The sequence below is a fragment of the Nannospalax galili genome, unplaced genomic scaffold (assembly GCF_000622305.1).
Source record: "Nannospalax galili isolate Female #2095 unplaced genomic scaffold, S.galili_v1.0 scaffold227, whole genome shotgun sequence".
In the NCBI taxonomy this organism is placed as follows: Eukaryota; Metazoa; Chordata; class Mammalia; order Rodentia; family Spalacidae; genus Nannospalax; species Nannospalax galili.
In genome coordinates this window covers 9,137,851-9,153,213 of record NW_008360303.1, presented here as the reverse complement: position 1 = coordinate 9,153,213, position 15,363 = coordinate 9,137,851, and the positions used below count along the sequence as shown (strand labels likewise).

The 15,363-nt window shown below is 39.0% G+C and overlaps 1 protein-coding gene across 1 annotated transcript in view; it reads right to left on the bottom strand.

The window, feature by feature from the left end:
- The window catches only part of Niban1 (niban apoptosis regulator 1), a 196,214-nt gene that overhangs the window by 113,104 nt on the left and 67,747 nt on the right, over window positions 1-15,363 (bottom strand). The window lies entirely within an intron of this gene.

Sequence of the window (15,363 nt, the reverse complement as noted above, 5' to 3'; positions counted from 1 at the left end):
GGGGATAGAAGAAGGGATCCAAATACCATCAAATTATATTGTATAAAAATCACAAAAATTTAATTTTTAAAATTTAATTCTTCTTAAAAAAAACAACTATCCAACCAAAAAGAAGTCCACTTCCTTTGATATATAATTTTACCATTTATTAAAGATTTTAAATTTTGCATTTTAAAAAAAATCCCAGTGCTGGGAAAATGGAGACAAGAGGATCCTGGCACTTGCTGGCCTGCCAGTCTAGTGGAATCAGGGAGTTCCAGGTTCAGTGAGACTCTCAACTAAGGAAGGCATTTGACATCAACCTCTGGCCTCTACACACACACACACACACACACACACACACAGAACTCACAATACTAAGAAAAACATTTGTGCTCCTATGCTTCTGGTTTAGAAGATTTTTGTGCCATAAAGTATTATATGATTAACATAAGGTAGATGGAGAAACTGGCTGAAGAGACATGGGCTGTGGACAATTCTGTGAGACCCACCTCACCTGTCTAACTTCAGCCAACTGGCACAGTTCTCCAGGTCTGTTTTCCCTGAAGTAAAGGAGGTGAAAAAGAGTCCACATCGTCCTTAGATTCCCTGTGAAATTGAGGTGTAATCAGGACTATAACCACAGTGACTGGCAACAGCATCATGGGCTCCTGGCACCAGAGGCTAATTATGCTGAGTATCAACACATGGGGCCTGGAGTTGGAGGGAGGGTAAAAGATTCTTATGTTTTTCCATGCCCTGCTTAGCACTGGGGAGAACAGAAGGATAACTGGAGAAGGAAGAACAAGGGAGTGTTCTGAAGGGGATTCAAAATCCTCCCAGCACTTGCTTCCCTGAACAGCAATAAGTACCAATTTCACTATCTAGGCTGACCTGACAACAGTTATAGCATGGGATAGGATATTAGCCTGAAGAAAAAGGAACCTGGAAAAACATTCCAAAATATTTTTAAATACTTCATGAGAGCTTGACTTAATTTTGTTTTCAAATTTCATCTTATAATCAACAGAGAAATCTTAAAATATGTTACCAGCAATATTCATACAGAGCTATTATACACATTAAATTTCAGAAGTAAATGAAGACTTTCAGCCATGTATATTGAGATACTCAGCAGGATAACCTTCAATCCCATAGTCACACATTTGTATGCCTATGAAATCACAGCCAAATACCCATGTACATGAATATCTTCTACAGACAGACACGCCTACTTTTACTTGGGCATTTTTCAGTCTTACAATATGTATGAGAAAAGGGAGTTCTTTTGTATTCCCTTAATAAAATGACATTTATGGGTTATATTTATGGGCTTTAGTAATTATTATTTGTAAGGTCCTTTGAGACCCACTAATAATAGATTCTGTAGAAATGCAAATAAAAGCCCCTGTAATTTGAATCGGGCATGCTTTTGCTTGCTCCCTGAGTTTATAGTATTACAATTAATCAGTATTTGCATAATACTTTAATATACTCAGGCTTTATAAGCATCTAATTGGTTATTATTTTATTAGCCTTTATTACAGCACATAAGTAGTAAAATCCTATATCCGTGTCTATAATTTTCTTACACAGGAGTGGGACATCCTTGAGAATTCCGACAAGAGCAAGTCTCACTTTATAGAATCATGTAAATGATTAACAAAAATTGCCCTTTAGCTCCAGGTCAGCAATGTTTGATCTGTCAGAAGAGCAGCTTGTTAATTGCTGATGCTAATTTTTGCACACTCACAAGCACTTGGATTGAAATGAAAGGAGGTAGCTGTCATTTTATGATGATCTCTATAAAGCTTTAAAAGCTGATTTTCTGCCGCCTCACCAAGCCTTCTGCAAAAATGCCCTGCATCTGCTGGCATACTGTGATGCCACCACTGCCAGTGTTTGAGAAAGTGCATCTGTGATTTGAATATCTACGTATGGTACTAACAGCTCACCATCACCAAGTCACATTATAGAGAAGGGATTGCAGCTCTCTTGCATAATTGACTGAATGACTCGTTCAAAATGTGAATACAACAGCTAACCTCATCACATGATCTAGGAAGCAAAGAAAACAAAGCTGGTCTCCAAATGTATCTAGAAGTTCGATTAAACCTGTCTGAACCCACATACGGGAGAATCCAATGTAAGGACCTTGAGTCTGGGGTTGGGGCAAAATACTAGTGTGGTAGGAAGATGGACTCTGGCATCAGACAGACACGGATTTGAGTCCCATCTCTACCACTCACCAGCGTGTGACCTTATGTAAGTTACTTTCTCACATGGAAAATGAAGGCAAGAAGGGTAGTGACCTCACAGAATTACTGTAATGATTACACAAAATAACGAGATAAAGTGCTCAGGGTTGTTTCTGACACACAGTAACTAAGAGTGGCCACAACAGTGATAATAATAGTAATGGTGCCCGTAGCCAAGCTTAGGAGATAGTCTCTCAATCTGAACTAATGAATTAAGAAAAAAATTTTAAAAAGTAGTCTGTCCATTGTTCCTCTTGAAGTGGACACATACTGACCTGCAAGATAGAGAGCAGCTGCCACTGTACCCACTGCAGTCCTGAAACGAATATTATCTACATTTCCACAGATGTTTCAGCATTCCTGAATTAGAAACCAACTACATAATGCCAGGTGTGGTGGTACATGCCTGTAATTCCAGCACTTAGCAGTCCAGTGCCAGCCTGAGCTACATAATGAGGCCCTGTCTCTAAAAGAAAAAAAGTAATTGAAAAAAAAAAACCCAACTATAGAAAACATTGGCATTAATCAGCTGAAGGCTAAAAGCATGGTTAGTGTTCTGGTCACAGAGAGCCTCAGTCTCCCACCTATAAGATAGGGATAAGAAGACCACATCACAGGTTTTTTGAGAAGTAAATGAAATATTCAACATGTGGAAAATGGGTATCTAGTACAGCGCCTGACCACAGATTGGTTGACTGATAAATTTTAACTATTACTTAATATTTTTTGGTGAAAACATTCAGGGAAGTGGATCAGCCCACAGGCACCACCAAAAAGAAACACAGCTGAAAACAGCTCATTTTCCAGTTTTCAAGATTGTTGGGTGCTGAATTTCCTATTAAATAATAGGGAGATGGAGGGTAGAAGGCTAGAACCAATGGAAGAGTGGCTTCTCCATTAGGCGAATCAGCGCATCTGACACAGGCATGTTTTTTCTAATCCTACTCAGTGACTCCAGCTTATACTGGGCATTGTGTTGCCACAATTCACTCCTGTCCTTCTGAGCACTCTTCACTAAAATAAGAAAGACCTCTTCCACAGTTCTATCCACAAAGCTTTGCTTCACCACCTGACATAGCTACTGGGAACTGAACCCGGGTCCTCTGGAATAGCAGCACGTGTTTTCAATTGCTAAGCCACTTCTTCATCCCCTCTACACTGTTTCTTGAATTCATCCCTTTTCCCACCATATCTTCTATCAAATCTTTATTATTTCTCAACATTGTAAGAACCTTTTAATCTGCTCTGTGTAAGCAGATTAAGACTGTGGAGACAAATCAACACTTGGTTTATGGAGTGCCAGAAAATTCTAGGAAGGGCTAGAGTCCAGGGCCAACAGGACAGTATAGGGGGGCCAAAACAATATGGTGCTGGGGCCCATTCAAGGTAAGGCTGCTACAAGTTACAGAAGCCCAGATTCTAAACTGAGGGTCTGCCCTGAAGAACTGAGTCCTGGCATTGAGACTACAGGAAAGCTCTTTTGAAAGCCGTAAGAGGTAAACCTCATTATTCACAGGGAGACAAATCTCTGGGTCCTGGCCTGGTCACAGTGCTGTCAGATCATGTTACTTCCTCAACCTTCCCCCATTGCCTATAGTAGCAACTCCTCAGTTCTGCACTGAAGAGACCTGGCTCCAAGTATCCTGCCACTTCCACTCAAACCAAAACTTCTTGATCTGTCCTATGCTTACCCAGGCCGTCTCTCTTCCTTCCTCCCCCTACATGCTCTGCCAGTCATGTATACTTGGGCTCTTCAAGCCCAAAGGGTGATTCTAACCTCAGAAAGAGGCTTTTCAAGTTTGACCAGCTGGAAACAATCTCATCATCAGCGTTCTCCCAAACTGTGTACCACTTTTTCTTCAGCTGTTTAAATATAGCTTATCTCTCCTCCAAGGGTATATTATATTTATATACTCAACAAATATTTGGTGGATGGATGAAAGAACGGCTGAGTAAATATTCAAGACTAAAAACATTACATTGAATAGTAATAATGGAGCCCATGGCATCATCCCAGGGAGGGAGGGAGGCTTGGTGCATATTTGTTTACAAAAGTCAGAATCTTACAGGTTAATTCCTTTTAAGCTTTTAAATGAGTTTTGTTCATGAACATATTTGTGGAAAATGATTCACAAGCCCATCTTAGTTGGTTTGTTGACCTTGATCAGTCTAGAAATATGAGAAACACGTAAACTTATATAAAGTCTGAAGAAGCTGAATTTATATATTTTTCTCATTCTAGAAGATTCTTTTTAGGGCTGGAGAGATGGCTCAGAGGTCAAGAGCACTGGTTGCTCTTACAGCACCCACATGGCAAGTAACAATCGTGCATAACTCCAGTTCCAGGGAAATCTGATGTCTTCTGAACTCCATGGGCATTGCACAACATTGGTGCACTTATATCCATGCACTCATACAATAAAATAAAAATAATAAGTAAAATATTTTAAAACCAGTCCTCATACCTGCAGGAGTTCAACTCAGATCTGTTTATCGACAGTATTTCATTAGAGATACGGTTTACTGTTTATTGTAGATTATTCTAGCTCCCCATTATTCTCAGTGTTAAAACTATAAATACTCAAAAAACTTCTGCCACACATGCAGATTCCTCTAATTCAACTACTTTTAGAAAACCAGTTCAGAAGAAAAAGACACAAGAAATTCAAAGCTGTTTCTGTGTCACACTACTTTTGTTATATTCCCTTTAATCGTCTAAAATTTCACTATCATAGTTTTATTTATTTGATATTTGAGCTATGGTTTTTCTGTGACATGATTTTTAAAAAATCATTGTTTTTCAATGTTGTATTGAAGGATAAAAATACAGACATTAAAATTTTTGATTAAGAAAGTGGCCATTTCCCTGGGAACTGAGGAAAGTCACATATGAAGAGAAGACTCCCTGGATTTTCCACACAGTTCCTTAAGACCTGGCGAGGGTGTGGGTGAAGATTAATTTGGGGAAGCAAGAAAAATGCTTCCAAAAATTACAATAATTATAAAGCACAATACATGCCACTATTTATTTCCCCTGAGTTTCTCAAATTGTAGAAATGTGTAAGTCCTCATGAATTATAACATCCACTACGATCTTGGGTTGCTAAGCACCATCACTTTACACCTTAGGGTGGAAAAATTGGAAATCCCAATTCACAATACAGAGGTGCAAAAATCTAATTATACACAATGGCGCCCAAGGACTCTCTTTCTTCGAGAAAATACCTTAGAGAATGAGGATAAATTGGATTCTCCATAATTGAACTAAGGGTTATATGTGTGTGTGTGAGTGTGTGTTCAAGCACATTTATTATTGAGCTCACAAGTGACAGGTTTTTTAACAGACTCCACTAGGAAAAGGCAGTATGATTCATTGACTCTGCAGACTCTGCATGCTCCTTGCAAAAACTCTACCTCAAGTTAAAAATGAAGCACATAAACCAGTTTCAGTTGTTTGTGATTTATTTGGATATTAATCCATGCAGAAAAATACACAAATGTGTATGCTTCCAAGAGCTTATATTAAATAAATTAAAGTCACACCAGAATCTACTCAGCTTAGTAAACATCTGGGTCAAAAGCTGGTATCTCAGCAATAAACAATAGAACCCAATATCCTGGATTTCCAAACTCACACTCAGAGACCCCAAATGGTGAGCAAAATCTGCAGTGAACTTGGCCTCAAATCTAATAGTCATTAGAGATCTCTGTTCATCACAAGCCCTGTCTATAGAGCAAGACCTGTGTCTTGTAATATGGCTGAGAGGTTAGTCCTTCAAAGGCAGTTAAGATGCTGCCTAAGGGAGCAAGGATCAGCTCCAGCGAATAAACAAAAATAAAAAGTGTTTCCTTTGAATGACCACAGTTGTTGAAGTAAACTAAGGCTCTGTCTGAACTATTGCTTGTAAATCAATCCCTCAACAAGTTAATATAAGTAAGCAAAATGGGAGATGATATAATAGAAAACAAACCTCTACCATTTTATGAGTTTCGATTCTTACCTTATTCTATAGGGAAAAAAAGTGGCCAGCTTTCCCAGATTAAAACAGAATCTGGAACAGGTTTATAAAACCAGAAGGTCAGGGCTGAAGAGAAGGCTGAGTGGTTAAGAGCACTGCCTGCTCTTCCAGAGGACCCTGGTTTGATTTCCAACACCCATATTACAGCTAATAACCAACCATAACTCCAGTTCCACAGGAGCCAAGACCATCTTCTGGCCTCCACAGATTTGTATGCATGTGCTGCACTTATATGCATGCAGGCAAAACACTCATACACATAAAATAAAATAAATAATAAATAAAAATAAATTAAAAAAAACCTAGAAGGCCTAAGTCCGGTCTGCTCTCTGATTTTTGTTTGCTTGTTTGTTTTGTTTTAGTAATGGTATAAACATACACATACCTGTGCACTTTCTTTAGCCAAAATTAGATAGAAGTAGCTTTAAGTTTCTTTTCGTTTCATTTGGAAGAAGTACATGGAAATTTTCAAGATTATGTTGCCGCTATTTCACAGCTTGCTTACAGTTGCCTCATGACACATCTGATGAGAATAAATTTGATTTATTTTGCCACTTTTCTAAGTTGCCTCGTATCCTCCAAGGAAGCTGCAGATTGCCTTTTTCCCAACAAAGGATATGGGGAGGAGGACAATGTGGGTGCTGAGTTTTCAAACGATCATAAGAGGAATAATGTTTTTGTCCATCAACCTTTTCTGGATTTAAGAGCAGTATATTACTGAAAGTCAGAAAGAGAAATAATGAGATTCTTTTTGCTTTTTTGAGTCTACTCGTAGTAATTAAATCTTTTCTCCATATATTTTATCATAGGCTTTCAAATTACTTCAAAATCACAAAAATACTCCTTGCAAGTGAATGCAACATGCACATTAAAAGAAATCAGGCCCAAAACAAACCAGAACCAAACCAAGGACTTTTCCTGATTTCCTCTCCAACACATTAAGCACTCTAATGTTTCTTGTGGGGCTTTTGCCCTTTCTTTTTTGTTTTTAAAATACGGCCTTCTTTTTCTTATTCCACTTTTCTTGTCTTCCACAGAAGTGTATCTCTTTGAAATTCTTTGCATTTTCTATTTCTTCTCACTCAAGAATCTATGCAGGTCAGAGAGATGGCTCAGTGGGTAAAGGCACTTGCAGTGCAAGCCTGACAACTTGAGTTCAATCCCCAGAACCCTGGTAAAGGTGGAAGGAGAGAACCAACTCCACAAAGTTGTCCTCTGACCTCTATGCGAGATCTGTGGCACACATATGCTCCCAATAATAATAAATAAATGTTTAAAAAGAATCCATGTCATTAATGTGAAAAATGCATTTCTAGGTAAGTGCTTGAGGCTCAGATGTGCTTATGTGTGCTTATCTGGGGCTATGGATGACAATAAGAAGGTGGCAGTCACAGGCTTCAGGAATACTCTGTAGACTATTCAACACTTCTGCAGGCCAGCTGACATTTTAAAACCATTTACAAGGTTGATAGAGAACTCATTAGTGAAAATTACTTTTGCATGGCTTAACTTATCCTTATAATATTTGAGAACTGCCAAAATGATTCAGATCCACCAGCCACTTGAATTCAGCAGGCACTAAAATCTCTGTACACAGTACTCTTGCTAACAGCTCAAACAGCCCTCCCCAAAATAAAACTGGACTTATGACAAATTTTCTCTTTTGGCAACACAACAGATGCCAGTCAAATGAATCAGTTAATCACAACTCTCACCAGTGAGGCTTCCATGTACATCAGAGTGGGATGCACACAGAAGGCCACAACTGACCAAGTTTTAGAGAATAAGAGACTGTAGAGTGTGGGATGGGACTCCTCTATGGAACCGCATCCACCCACAGCTCAGGGACCACTGCAGTAGAGGAGGCAGAAAGAATGTAAGAGCCAGGGCTGGTTCACGAACACAGGGAGGTGGAGGCCTCCAGACCGCTGAAGGCTTGCTCATGTAAGCATGTGGCAGCAGTGGTGTCGAACTCAGGACCCATGTCAGCTCAATTAAACACGGGCCTAAAGGAGAGGTGAGAAATAGATGGTGGACCAGGACTAGACTGAGAACTATTTGAGACTAATTGCTGCTGGGTGAGAGAGAGTATGACTTACATACGACCACTGGATGGGATGACTAGACTCCAGTGGGATGCATTTACACTGAAGGACATTTGGGTACAAACACCTGAATGAATAGGACTTAGCATTTATGGCAGAGTGTATAGGGTTCGGTGGGGGGATGGGGGAGGCATGGATTGGGGAGAGGGTCTGGATTTGAGTGGGAAATGTCTGAAATTTAAAAAGTTCAATAAAAAAAGTGAAAAAAAAAACCCTCATGAGTGAGATGCATTAGTTAAAAAGCAAGCAAGAAAACAAACATTCAAAGGTATTGTGTGTGATGTTCTGTGTATGAAGTAGACAGGAAATTCTTTTAAATCACCACAAACTCCAATAGTATTAACTATTTAAATAGCAGATGAGAGTCCAAAGCCACCCCATTTTTTAAGAGAAATTGTTTACAAAGTAAGTTCACATGGCATTTAATAACTGTCCTGGGACCTAGTGATACTAGCACTGCTCAGAGTCTAACCCTCACATGTGAAATTCACTTACTCCTACCGAGTCATTCAATGCATCCAAGCATTAACTACGGAGCAGAAGTGAACTGGAACCGCATCCTTCTACGAACGCAGCTTGAGTTCACCTGGATGTAGCTAGCACACACTGCCAATCCCATGCCGCGTCCAAATACTGCTGAAGAGATCAAAGTTTACAGATTTCTAGAGTGGGACAGGAATATGGTGATCACCTCAGATGCTCTCAAATAAAGAACTTACCCGTCCCAAGGTCATAAAATGAGTTAATGATAGGACATTCATGAAATTTTACAAAAATCAGTGTCACTTTTTTGAAAAAAGTATTTTTATTTTATGTGTATGCGTGTATTGCCTGCATGTAGGTAAGTGCACCTGTGTCGTGCAATGCCCACGGAGGACAGAAGAGGCTGTTGGATCCCCTGGGACTGGAGTTACGGACAGTTGTTAGCTGCCATGTGGGTGCTCCAATTCGAACTTGGGTCTTCTGCAAGAACAACCAGTGTTCTTAACCACTGAGCCATCTCTCCAGCCCCCAGTGTCAACTTTTTAAAAAAGTGTTTTCTTCTCTGTTAATACTGCACTGATTTTATGGAGAAACACAAATATTTTTTTCTTTTTTTTGTTTCGTTTTTTTTGTTTTTGGTCTTTTTGAGAGAGTCTCCCTGTAGTCCCAGCTATCCTGGAACTCACTATGTAAACCAGGCTGGCCTTGAACTCTTTTTTCATTGTGAAGGAATGTAAATAGTCTTTGATAACAAAAACAATGCAGTCAAAAAGCCTTGTGAAATTATTTTAAATTTGGATTAGAAGATGTGAAGATTAGTTTTATATTAATCTAACTGGACCATGAAGTAGGTACCCAGACATTGCTATTTTCAGTGTGTCTGTATTCTAATTTCTTTCTGTTGCTGTGATAAAACACTGACCATAAGCAACCTGGGAAGGAAAGAGTTCACTGATTTACACTTCCAGGTCACAATCCATTGTTGAGGGAAGTAAGGGCAGAAAATCAAGCAAGAACTAAGCAGAAACCATGAGGAACACCACTTACCACCTAGCTCACAGGATCATGCTCAGCTAGCTTTCTTATACAGACCAGGTCCACCTACCTAAGGATGCTGCTGCCCACAGTAGGCTAGGCCCCCCTACATCAACCAATAATCAAGACAGTCCTTCACAGACATGGCCACAGGCCAATCTGATCTGATGTGGGCAATCCATTAATTAAGACTCCTTCCTCATGTGACTCTAAGTTGTGTCAAATTGACAACAAAAACTAACCAGGACAATAAAGTAAGGGTATTTATGTATGAGTTCTCTCCCTATACCACACCATCACATACATCCTTTTACTGAGCTACTGACCATTAAGCCCACAGTCTTACATATGTTGGGCAAATGCTCTACTACTTAGCCACATCCTCAGCCCTCTGAATGAGATTAACATTTGAACTGGAAAACTGAGTATAGTAGATGGTGAGCCTCATCAAGTCAGTTGGGTCTACAAAGAACAAAAAGCCTAAGTGGCAAGTTTCTCCTGCCTGCTTGGACATTGGTAATTTCTAGCCTTTGGAATCCAACTGGAATATAGACTCTTCCTGGATCTCCAGTCTTTCAGCTTTTGAACTTAAAGTATACTATTAGCTCTTCAGGGTCTCCAGCTTGTCAACTGCAGATCTTAGAGTTTGTCAGCCTCCACAATGGCATGAGTCAATTCTTTATAATACATATATATTCAGTCAGATACAACTAATTGAAATACATTACTGAGTCCTAACACAATCATCAGTTTATTTCATTATAATATACATTAAGCTCTCAGATCAATAAGTTAAAAGCAATGCAAATGTCTAGTGCTTGCTTCCACATAATAAGTTCTAAACTTTGTCAGTAAAATCAGCCTGGCAGTGTTTCAAAATGCATTCTGAAAGAGATGGAACTCATACTTAAAACATTTCATCAAGTCATCTATAAAAGAGAGTTAGAGTATTTGGCTCAGCTTCAACCCAGTTGGCAGAGGATACCATAAAAAGGCAGAGGCCCAGCAAAGCTCTGGGTACCAGGGAAACCAGTTGACCTTATCTGAGTACCCCTTAATCCTATTCAGGTGTTCCAATTAAGTGGCATTGCCATCTCAATTAAAACTGCAGTCCGTGCTGGCTGGCACTAGAAGGTCCTCTGGGAAAGGCACTAATTAAGTAGATTTTCTTACCTAGTAATTACAAATTTGTTTTGCACAAATCAAGTTTAAGAGGTATTATTATGGGCAAGTCTATCATCTATGTATTTGAAATGTCTTTAACCAAGCCTCTCTTCTCTTTGCTCTTAATTCAACTTTATATGAGCAAAGATGTGAGATATGTTGAAGTCACTAATAAGAAGGTGTTTGTGTGTTTTTGAGTTTTCTTTATTTATAAGATATTGCCAACACTCAGAACAATACATTGTATAATATATATGTACAAATTGCTCAGATAAATAAAATGTTAATATTACATCAGTCACCTGAATGATTTTTTTTAACAAAATGTTGTACCTATATACATAGGTCCCTCTACTCTGCCTTACAGTTTTACTGGGCACCATTATGTTGAAATTAGTGTTTATTCCTGTAAATTGTTTTAAACCCCTACAACATACATGGCATTTATATATAATTAATAGCATTGCTATGCATATTCTTAAACTTGACTCCACTTGCCATTTTGCAGCTTGATTTCTTACCCATATTATTATGGTGTATATATATGTATATATATATATATAACTATTCTACCACTATAATAACTGAAACAGTATGATACTACTAATACTGGGATTGACAACAGACCACTGGACTAGAACAGAAGAAAGCAACCCATTCAAATATGGAAATGACATTATCACAACATACACACACACACACACACACACACACACACACACACACACACACACCATAATTTAGAGCATTCATTTTAACTGCTCTCTATATCTACCAGTGCAATTTATTTCCTTAGCCTCTTTTTTTTTCCTTTATAATCAATGCAGAGGTGAACATTAGTGCATGCATCCCCCAGTGCATTCACATAAGTTTCTCTGAGTGTTCATCTAGAATCCTGGGGCAAAGTGCAAGGATCTCACTGGCACTAGATATTGCCAAGCCAGCCACCAAGGTGACAGAAATGCTCATATCCCAAATCCTCAGAAAATTTGGTATTGTCTATTTTGATAGGTAAAAAGCGCCTTAATTTGCATTTATTAGTGAAGTTGAGCATCTTTGCCTATATTTATTGGCCATTCAATTTTCTGTAAATTCATATCCTTACCATATGTCTTTTTACTGACATATGAGAATTGTTTATAAATTTCAAGAAAGATTCCTTCTCAGATATAAACATTGCAAGTATCATTTCCCAGTCTGTGGCTTGTCTTACACTTCAGCGTTCTGTTGAGCAAAAGTTCTGATGTTTAATGAAGTAAGATTTAACTAGTGTCTGGGGTGGGGAATCCTTTCTCTTTTCTTCATAAGGATGGTCTTCATTTTCTTCTAAAAGCTCTTTTACATGAAGGTCTTTCAGAAAATGGAAATTATTTTTATGTAGAATATAATGTGGGAATCCATAATTTGTATGTATTTATAAATATAAAGTTTCCTTATTTGAATGTTTTGCTTGGAAATCTCTGTTCTGCTTCAGTGGTCTAATGTTGACGCTGGCACTAACAGTAGTAGATTGTATCAATTATTATAGTGTCAGACTAATTTCTTATATCTAGAGAATAATATCTTCCCATGTTTGCTCTCCAAATTTCCTTGGACAGTCCTCACCCAATATTCTTCCACATGAATTCATGGCAATTATTATATCAATTATGCAAGTCCAGTGGAAAAACATGGTAGGTATTTTTATCAGAATACCAGTGAACTTAGAATTATTATGAGGCTGACAGTTTTATGATACAGCATTCCCATGAATGAATGTTGCTAGCCCCCAGCAGTTATGTATGACCTAGCAATAAATATCCCAGACCCACATGAATCGAGAATATAGCATGGACTGGAATTTAACTCTGCTTGTCCTCAAGCCCTGTATATACTGAATATGAAATTGAGGGTGTGACATAGCCATCTGGGTTTGAGCAAGTCCTCCAAGTCATAAAGATGTGCCCCAAATTTGTAAATATTGGTTTAATCACCATGTTCTGAAACTCCTGTGTCTGTGCCAATAAGAAATGCCTCCGTTATGTAGATGTAGAGTTAATAAAGAATCCAAAAATACCATCCCACCTACCTGAACTTCTGCTCACCATTAAAATGATGCATCATTAACATAGACTGAGAATTTTCCCAGCACAGGGACTTGGAATGTATATTTATAGTTTCCTCACAGAAGAATTTTAAATGTCAGCTACATGTAACTAATATTTTACTCATGATTCCATCTAATAATTCAGGTATACTATTTTTTATGTATGTTGTAGATTTTTGTAAGCCAGTCTAAAAACCAAACCAACTTTTTATTCCAGGCTGGCCTAGAGTTGACTATGTAGCCCAGGCTGGCCTCAAACTTGCAACAATCCTCCTGCCAGGCATGAGTCACTACATCCAGCTCAAACCAACATTTATAATATTGTTTCTTGGGCTGGTGAGATGGCTCTGTGGGTAAAGATGCTTATTGCCAACCTGACAACCTGAGTTTGATCCCTGGGACCCACATGGTGGAATGAAAGAACTGACTCCCACAAGTTGTCCTGTGACACACACAAAATAAATAAATAAATAAATAAATAAATAAATAAATAAAGTAAAAACATATATATATATACATATATATATATATGTATAATTTTTTTTCCTAAAAGAAAAAGCATTCCAAAATCCAAGCACTGACTTAAATTTGAAAGTTCTGGAGTAAATGGAAGACTGCCAGGATATGAGGAAAAGAATTGTAATTTCATTTTTACAAAGGATAACATTTTAAAATAGGCTCTCTTTGGAACCAAGTGAAGTTTTGAGGTTGACTGCTAAAGATCTGCGTGTTGCCCATATGAAATCTGACTGACCGTATAGTCAGAATTTTGGCCCTCACCTGTTTGCCTTCCTCCATATGTGACCACAGTATGTTTCATCCAGCCACTTGCAAAGCCCGTGGTGCTTCAGTATGGACACCCAAATGGACTACTTTTGTTTCCAGTGCATCAGAAGAAGGCTGGCTCAGTCTTAGCACAGAGCAGTCCCTCCATCCTCTCCCTGGAACAAATTCAGCCTCTGCTGAGCAAGAGGAGCTGAGCGAGCTGGACTCACAGTGGCAAGAGAGTCTGCTTGAGAAAGCTGCAGATCCAGATCTTCATTAAGTTGTTTCCACCACTTACTAGTTACATTAAGCAAGTTATTTTATCTCTAGAACACATTTTTCAGATGTGGGAACCATCTGCTTATCCTTGCTTATCCTCTTTGCTTTGGAGAATGTAATGGAATTCTTTCAGAACACATGAAGCTCTCCAAAAAAGACACAAACATTACAAGAAAGGTAATTACTTGCTGACATGGAACCATCCCGTGCTAACAAATGTGTTGTCTAATATTTGTATGATCTGTGAAGCAGGTTAATGTATTTATTATCAGCTACTTTAGATTAATATCCTAGTTAGTTTTAATTAACTTTCATCTTATTAGTCACATGAGGTAATGTATCTGTAGAAAACCACATTTTTCTTCTTGAAAATGAGACTAAAAAACAGCCTGAGAGGGTGGGTTCGGACCGTCATTGGTGTAGTAGCTCTGATCTCAGCAGGCCAAAGAGTGCCTAGTTCTGGCCTCCTTCTGGCAGAGGGCCTGAGAACAGCAGGGGACTGCCTGAAAGCCCCTGGATCCAGCCCTCACAAAGTGGTGAGCTTCCCCTAATTGTGCCATACCCATCCCCTTACCTGGGACTTTGTGAGGCCCCTCCCAAAGCCCCAGGACAGATCTGGCTTTGGTAGCCTAAGGCTGAAATTCTCGCAGACAGCCTTAGAGGGTGGGTTCCCACCTCCAGTGGTGTAGGTATAGCAGTTCTGATCTCAGCAGACCACCAGAGAGTGCCAAGATCTGGCCTACCGCTGGCCTCCCTCTGGCAGAGGGCCTGAGAACAGTAGGGGACTGCCTGAGAGTGCCCAGATCGTGCCTCTAAATGGCAAAGGAAGTCTGAGTGTACCTGACTGGAACCTGAATTGGGCTTCTGTGGGTACTCCTGAATAGCTGATTTGAAACCATCAGTTCCCTCAAAATTAAACCTGAGAGAACCTGAACCCTGTACCAACCACAATAAGGAAAGACCTAGGCACACCAATAATAGAAACAGAAGCATACTTCAACTTAATTCTCATATCAGAATCATAAACAACAAAAGAAATTCACATGCCAAAAATCACAACAAAAGAATAACAAGATGGAAAGTTAAAACACTATGTCCCCACCAAACTGCACCAGTCCTGTAGAAGAGTTCTAAACCCCTTAGCCCCTAGAGATAACCCAGAACAAGTATAAACATGATCAAGCAATTCA